The sequence below is a fragment of the Mustela nivalis genome, assembly GCF_964662115.1.
Source record: "Mustela nivalis genome assembly, chromosome: 5".
Lineage (NCBI taxonomy): Eukaryota > Metazoa > Chordata > Mammalia > Carnivora > Mustelidae > Mustela > Mustela nivalis.
The window spans coordinates 107,696,731-107,705,015 of NC_139024.1; the positions used below are offsets into that span (position 1 = coordinate 107,696,731).

Genomic DNA, 8,285 nt, shown 5'->3' on the forward strand with positions numbered 1-8,285 from the left:
GGATTGGTAACCAGAAAAAGCCCTGTCTTCGAGTTACTTAATGATTAAGGAGTGGAGGCAAACTGGAAACAATACAGATTCTGATTAATTGTGTAGAAATGAAGATCACACCTGTTGTTTTGACAGGGAGTGAGGTGACTTCAAAGATTTAGATAAGAAATCTCACTGACAAATTTCCTTCTCTATGGTTTCATGAAGTAACACCTTTAATGTCACACCTCTGAAAATAAAAATAAGATTATAAGCATGACACGTTGTTTTTGTTTGTTCTCTATTTTTTTTTGAAGATTTTATTTATTTATTTTACAGACAGAGATCACAAGTAGGCAGAGAGGCAGGCAGGGGTGGGGGCAGGCTCCCTGCTGAGCAGAGAGCCCTATGTGGGGCTCAATCTTAGGACCCTGAAATCATGACCTGAGCTGAAGACAGAGGTTCAACCCACTGAGCCACCAGGCACCCCTAAACCTGAGACATTGTTAAGAAGAAACTAGAGTGGTTTGTGTTTCCTTGAATAGACCTATTATTTTTTTTAATGCAATAGTTATGAAAAACTATATAAAAAAAATTCTTCGTCAGATTGCCCAGTCCCTGTGACTGAAGCCATACTGAAAACAATATTTTCTCAGGTGGTTTTATGTTTGATTTTTATCAACTGTGATGAACACAGGATGTTGTATGTAAAGGATGAATCACTAAATTCTACACCTGAAACTAATATAATACAGTGTGTTAACTAACAGGAATTTATATAAAAACTTGGAGCTACAAAAAATAAACAGATCTTGGGTGCCTGGGTGGCTCAGTGGGTTAAGCCGCTGCCTTCGGCTCAGGTCATGATCTCAGGGTCCTGGGATCGAGTCCCGCATCGGGCTCTCTGCTCAGTGGGGAGCCTGCTTCCTCCTCTCTCTCTGCCTTCCTCTCTGCCTACTTGTGATCTCTCTCTGTTGAATAAATAAATAAAATCTTTAAAAAAAAAAAACTAAATAAATAAACAGATCAAAAAAATACATCAGAGATATACCTTTTCTAAATTTTTTTACTCATTGAACAAAGTTATGAGATTGAAAACCTAATTGATACAAATGTCAAGGAGTATGTGAATATTACACACACTACTTAGGACAAATCTGTGGCAAAAAACCTGTAGCAATTATAATGACTAGATATAGAAGATAAAGGTATCTGAGAGTTTTCATGTTTTTATCTTTTTTTTTTAAGTGTAACGATTTGCAGGATCTCAAGTTTAAACAGCAAAAGGAAATTAATATGAACATGCAGATCCAGTAACCAAATCAGATGTGCTCTGATACCTTAAAAAATTGCTTCCCACAATTGTTAGAAATATACAATGACAGAATATTCTAGTGATAAATATGTATAATCATTTTTAAAGATTGAATACTTCATTCTAGAAAGAGCAAAATGGTGAATAAAAGGCATGAATAGGAGTTATCACTCTTTTATTATCACAGTTTTCTAAATGATATTTAAATTAATTTAGTAGATATCACCTCACTAATAAAAAGTAACATTACAGAAAGCTCATAGGAATCGAAGGTGTTCTAAAGTTGGATTATCATAAATGCCTAAGTATATTTCAAGTATAAGACAATTCCCACTTTCCCAATGAGTAGACCCCCACCAGGTAGCTTCTTGTGCAGTTTGATAATGGAAATTTTGAGTAATTGAAAATTTAACAATAAACAATTAAGGCATGATAGTTGATGTCACATATGCATATTTTAAATTGCATATAAGTTAATGTTTAGAAATATTGCCTTTTCAATAACAAAATTCATGAAGAAAGTGTTCGTTGTTGTTTTTTTAGATGACTAGAAGCATTGAAAAACATGACTGTGTTTTTTTTATCATTACAGGCAATTTTGAGTCACTTAACTCAGTTTTCGAAAGCAAGTTACCCTTTATTCCTCTAAGCTACGACAATGCACTTCCTGAATACCCTAGGGATGTAATCACTAGAAATTTTATTCCAATTGACATTTTATAACACATAATACTTGGATAGTTTTAGAAATTATTATTCATTTCGATGTGTATATTTGTGATCTATAAAATTTAACAATTGCTCTTTTGTTGATCTGTACTGTCAGTTTTATTAGTTTTTGATGGCCTTGCACATTTTAACTTCCAGCACTTGAAATTGTGGGGTCACACTTTGAAAAAGAGTTACCAAAACACAATTAACATACTTTACCTGTTTCCTCCGTCTCCTTTTACTCTCTACACTCCCTTTTCCCTCTATTCACTTCTCTTTTCTCTCCTTATAACTAATCGCTACTGTAAGTATTTAATGGAGCTATATCAGCCGAAACGTTAGTCTTGACTCAACGTATCCTTATTCACTTAATAAATGTTTCTTCACTAATTATGATGTGTACTATGTGCAAGGCTCTGTTCTAAGTGGGGTTATAAAGATTAAGATAGAACAGAAAAAATACTGCTGTCAAAATTATTTGAAAATTACCACATCAGAATTAAACTCAACAAATATTTATTGATTTATATGATATATATATCCATATATATACACACACATACATATCCATATATACACACACATACATGCACCTATATATACACACATGCACATGCACACACAGAGAAACACATACACATAACATACAAAAATCTTATCTTTATGGAACATACATTATAACAGGTATTTGAAAGTTGTTTCTTTTAATTAAAAAAGCAATGCTTTGGGCGCCTGGGTGGCTCAGTGGGTTAAGCCACTGCCTTCGGCTCAGGTCATGATCTCAGGGTCCTGGGATCGAGTCCCGCATCAGGCTCTCTGCTCCACAGGGAGCCTGCTTCCTCCTCTCTCTCTCTGCCTGCCTCTCTGCCTACTTGTGAACTCTCTCTGTCAAATAAAAAAATAAAATCTTTAAAAAAAAAAAAAAAAAGCAATGCTTGTTTTTCCTTTTATATACTGTATTTATATTACATTGATTAAGATATGATTATATCTTTACATAAAAATAAAAATCATATAATTGTTATTTTAATGTTGACTAAAGTAATCATTTATGATTAGATTTTGTATCTGAGTACAAAGAACTTTCACTTTACTATACGGACAAAAGAATTTTTCATGTATCTGTGCAAAAAGCAGCCACAGTCTCGTGACATTTTCAAGGACCATTTTGAACTTTTGATACAAAACTCATTAGTAACTATAGAGTGTATTCTGTATATATTCAGCTCTTTAAGGTGAAGACAAAATAAACAGAGGTTATAGTCTCTGATTTGAGAAGAGGTAATTTTAGTCTAATTTCACGTTAAAACATAAAGACATATAAAACATAAAGACAAAGTTTTATTTTCCACGAAGCAGGAGAATGGAGTTTTACTTTCTGCAAAGTTGAATGGGAGGTTTCCAGACCCTTTCTGAATTAGTGTCATCTTAAGGAAGCTGAGACTTCACTGTTTTCTCAGAAAGTTCAAATGAAGCTTTTTTGCAATGTTTTTGCCTCCAGAACAAAGTTGTCGTGAAAACCACCACTCAACCTAAACCAGAATGGGAAAGGAAAAGGCTCATATCAACATCGCCGTCCTCGTCCTCGGATGCGTAGATTCGGGCAAGTTTATCCCTCCTGGTCATCTGATCTACGAATGTGGTGGGATTGGCAAAAGAACTATCAAAAATTTTGAGAAGGAGGCTGCTGAGATGAGAAAAGGCTCCTTCAAGTATGCCTGGGTCTTGGGTAAACTGAAAGCTGAACGTGAACGTGGTATCACCATTGATATCTCCCTGTGGAAATTCGAGACCAGCAAGTATTATGTGACCATCACTGATGCTCCAGGGCACAGAGACTTTATCAAAATCATGATGACAGGCACATCTCAGGCTGACAGTGCTGTCCTGATTGTTGCTGCTGGTGTTGGTGAATTTGAAGCAGGTATCTCCAAGAACGGGCAGACCCGTGAGCATGCCCTTCTGGCTTACACACTGGGTGTAAAACAACTAATTGTTAGTGTTAACAAAATGGATTCCACTGAGCCACCCTACAGCCAGAAGAGATACAAGGAAATCATTAAGGAAGTCAGCACCTACATTAAGAAAATTGGCTACAACCCCGACACAGTAGCATTTGTGAAAATTTCTGGTTGGAATGGTGACAACATGCTGGATCCAAGTGCTAACATGCCTTGGTTCAAGGGATGGAAATTCACCCGTAAAGATGGGAATGCCAGTGGAACCACACTGCTTGAAGCTCTGGATTGCAATCTGCCACCAACTCGTCCAAATGACAAGCCCTTGCATCTGCCTCTCCAGGACGTCTACAAAATTGGTGGTATTGGTATTGTCTGTCCCTATGGGCTGAGTGGAGACTGGTGTTCTTAAGCCTGGCATGGTGGTCACCTTTGCTCCAGACAATATTACAACTGAAGTCAAGTCTGTTGAAATGCACCATGAAGCTTTGAGTGAGGCTCCTCCTGGGGACAATGCAGGCTTTAATGTCAAGAATGTTTGTCATGGCAATGTGGCTGGTGACAGCAAAAATGACCCACCAGTGGAAGCAGCTGGCTTCACAGCCCAGGTGATTATCCTGAACCATCCAGGCCAAATTAGTGCCGGATATGCACCTGTGCTGGATTGTTACACAGTTCACATTGCTTGTAAGTTTGCTGAGCTGAAGAAGAAGATAGATCGTCGTTCTGGAAAAAAGCTGGAAGATGGTCCCAAGTTCTTGAAATCTGGTGATGCTGCCATTGTTGATATGGTTCCTGGCAAGCCCATGTGTGTTGAGAGCTTCTCTATCCTCCTCTAGGCTGTTTTGCTGTTCATGACAGGAGATAGACGGTTGCTGTAGGTGTCATCAAAGCAGTGGACAAGGCAGCTGGAGCTGGCAACATCACCAAGTCTGCCCAGAAAGTTCAGAAGGCTAAATGAATATTATCCCCAACACCTGACACCCCAGTCTTAATCAGTGGTGGAAGAACGGTCTCAGAACTGTTTGTGTCAATTGGCCATTTAAGTTTAATAGTAAAAAACTGGTTAATGATAACAATGCATCGTAAAACCTTCAGAAGGAAAGGAGAATGTTTTGTGGACCATTTTTTTGTGTGTGTGTGTGTGGCAGTTTTAAGTTATTAGTTTTTAAAATCAGTACTTTTTAATGGAAACAACCTGACAAAAATCTGTCACAGAATTTTGAGACCCATTAAAACAAAAGTTTAATGAGAAAAAAAAAGAAAAGATCAAATGAAGTCACAGTAAAGGTATAAAATTGTAGAACTGAGTAAAAGAAAAGTGAGCAAAGTATAGGAAGGAACCACAGAAGACAAGAAAAGCCAACACAATTTTGAAGATTAATAAATGTTAATATTATCAAAGTAAGGGATGCTGAGATCTATCAGTACCAGAGTGTGAAGGGAGCCAATCAAGATCAAGAAGACTTTGAAAGCTTTAATCACCTAATACTTGGATTGTGAGGTCTGTGAGAGGTTGGAAGGAAACAAAAGAACTGATTGAAAATAAGGTACAGGAAATATTTAAACTCCCACATCTCTCCCCAAACCAGGAAAGCAGACAACCTTCTGTCTCCACCCAAGCAGGAGAACGGAGTTTTACTTTCTGCAAAGCTGAATGTGAGGTTTCCAGACTCATCGACATCAAGTAGGAATGAGGTAGGGGTGAATTTTTACTGAGGCTAAGAGAAGTTAGTTTGAATCTTCATTCTGAAATATCACCAGACATTTCAACAGCAATTCTAGAAGTTAGGAAACAACAGATGAATGTTTTAAACTTGAGAGGGAAAATTATTGCAAAAATTATAATCAACTCCCTAAAGTATTCAGTTGGTAAGATAATGCAGTATAATCCTCACCATAACAATAAGCAAGGTTCAAAAACTTAAACTTAGTAAATTTACCACTGAAGTTGTTATTACTGTAAAGTTAAGCCTTCACATCTCCCTGTCGAGAAGTACTGGGTTCTCACTGCATGTTCTAAATGTTCTACATGTTCTAAAGGCCCAAGTTCTCATTAGATTCACATGATGGTGTTTGTCCTTTCTGTTAGTAAGGTCAAAAGGGTTGGTTATGTGTCCACAAGGCCATTTAGACTGTCAGGACCGAGGAGGAATTCCAGTAAATACAAATTTATTTGCTGCTAGTTTCATTTGTTCCCAAATAGACCAGGAAAAATAAGGATAAGGGGACCATCATCTGTCTCTCTCCTGTCTGTGGAAAAGTTCTCTGCCCTTTCCACACACACCACATTCCACCTTCCCTCCATTTAGATCTTCACTCCCAGAAGGTAAGAACTGTATTGTGCTGCATTTTGAGGATAGAGCTGGGTTAAGGACAGGATCTGCTCACTATTTTTGGTATATGTCTAAATGCATTTTTACAGTGCCTTATTTCTGAAAATGAAATGCTTCAGCATGCAAATTCTCAAACCTAATGTATCACCAAAACACACATGTTCAGGATACTACTGTGACTATATGCTTTTCTAAACAGGATGGGAAATAGTCAACCAGAAATCAATACTATACAAGAGATCCAACATGAGAGAGAGCTTTAAGTGACATGGTTTCACTTATTTGTGGAACATAAGGAACAGCATGGAGGACATTAAAAAAAGGAAGGGAAAAATGAAGCAGGGGAATCAGAAAATATTTATATATATATATATATATATATATATATATATATATATATATATATATATTGATCTTAACAACATCCAATCCAGACTGGAACAGTGGGGGAGAATGATCAAGGAGGAAAGATACCCCTAAAAAAATAAAAGTTATTTTATCTGATGTGTTTTGCCACATTCAGTGGGGATTATGAGGCTCCAAGTCAGACTGGAAAGCTGGAGAAAAAAAATATTCACAGATATAACGACAAATAAGAAAACAAAAGGATGTCAAGATTATTTCTTCAAGAGAAAACTATGAGATGTTCAAGAAATAGAATGTAAACATACTAGAGTCTCTTAGTGCAAGTAACATCTACATGATCCAAGTAATGTATTGATTCAACCAGAAATTGTAGTATAAATATGCTAGGAAGTTGTAGAGAAAGAGGAGAGAGAACATTTGAAAGCATGGATAAAAAGAAGGTAATTTTAAGAAAACAACATCCTCATTTTCTATATTTGGAAATTAATAAATAATAAAGGACCTGAAAACATAAAAGTAGATTACATTTTTTAAAAGATTTTTACTTTATTTATTTGACACACAGAGATCACAAGTAGGCAGAGAGGCAGGCAGAGCAGAGAGCACGATGTGGGGCTCGATCCCAGGACACTGGGATCATGACCTGAGCCGAAGGCAGAGGCTTTAACCACTGAGCCACCCAGGTGCCTCCAGATTACATATTTTTTAAAATATGGAGGAAAGTACAAGAAGAAATGATTAAATGAACTGAGAGTGGTTAACTGTAATGAGTGTGATCCAGGAGTGAAAAGAATTTAGAAAGCAGATTTCTGAGCTTGGTTATAAGGCTTGAGGTACTGTTAACTTCTAAATTATGTACATGTATTTCAGAGAACAAAACTGAGGACTCATAATATTTAAACATTAGGTCCATCAGAAATAGTAGAATGAGATTCAAGATCATTAGTTTTACTACATTACTTTGGAACTCTTATGTTTTCCTCTATTTTTGAAGTATTTAATATTGTGAGAAAGAAAAAAGGAGAGAGTAATAATGCTGGAATAGTCAGGAAAGGTATTGAGGTGAATTCTGTCTTCTAGAGCTGCTCTGCCTGACACAATAGGTACCTGCCCCTTTTGTTTATTAGAAGACTTGAAATGTAGCTAGACATATTTTTGCTATGTTAGGTAAAATGACTGAGCCACCCAAGCACCCCAATTCATTTTTTAATACATTAAGGTTTGGTTGCAACCAATTGTAAATAAAGAAAGCTAGAAATATGGTATTGGAGAAAAGGTTAGGAACCAACATGTGTTAAATGCATTTTGGAACTATTTACACAAAAATAAAAATTGAAAATGTGAAAGTAAATTATTTTTATAAGAAATGTGTAAAATGATCTAGAAGCATTACCTAGAAATATGCCATAATGTGGTTATGCAGTGATCAAATCAATACATAGGAGCACATATAATGTGTTAGGCATATTATCACTATTAACAAAAGCCCTTCACTGACTTCCTAGTATTTTAAAATGACTGGGGACTACCAGAGTCATAGATCAATAGTAGAAAACAGAATTTTCAAGGAGATGATTAGAATGACCAGACATCATAGAACAAGACTGCAGAATGATTAATGATTGATCA

General features: G+C 36.3%; 1 pseudogene across 1 annotated transcript; it reads left to right on the forward strand.

Moving 5' to 3' along the window:
• The first annotated feature begins 3,538 nt into the window (after nucleotides 1-3,538).
• On the forward strand, nucleotides 3,539-4,915 carry LOC309864486 (elongation factor 1-alpha 1 pseudogene; annotated as a pseudogene). Its single transcript has one exon. The product of its transcript is annotated as an elongation factor 1-alpha 1 pseudogene (transcript).
• Nucleotides 4,916-8,285: the final 3,370 nt, after the last annotated feature.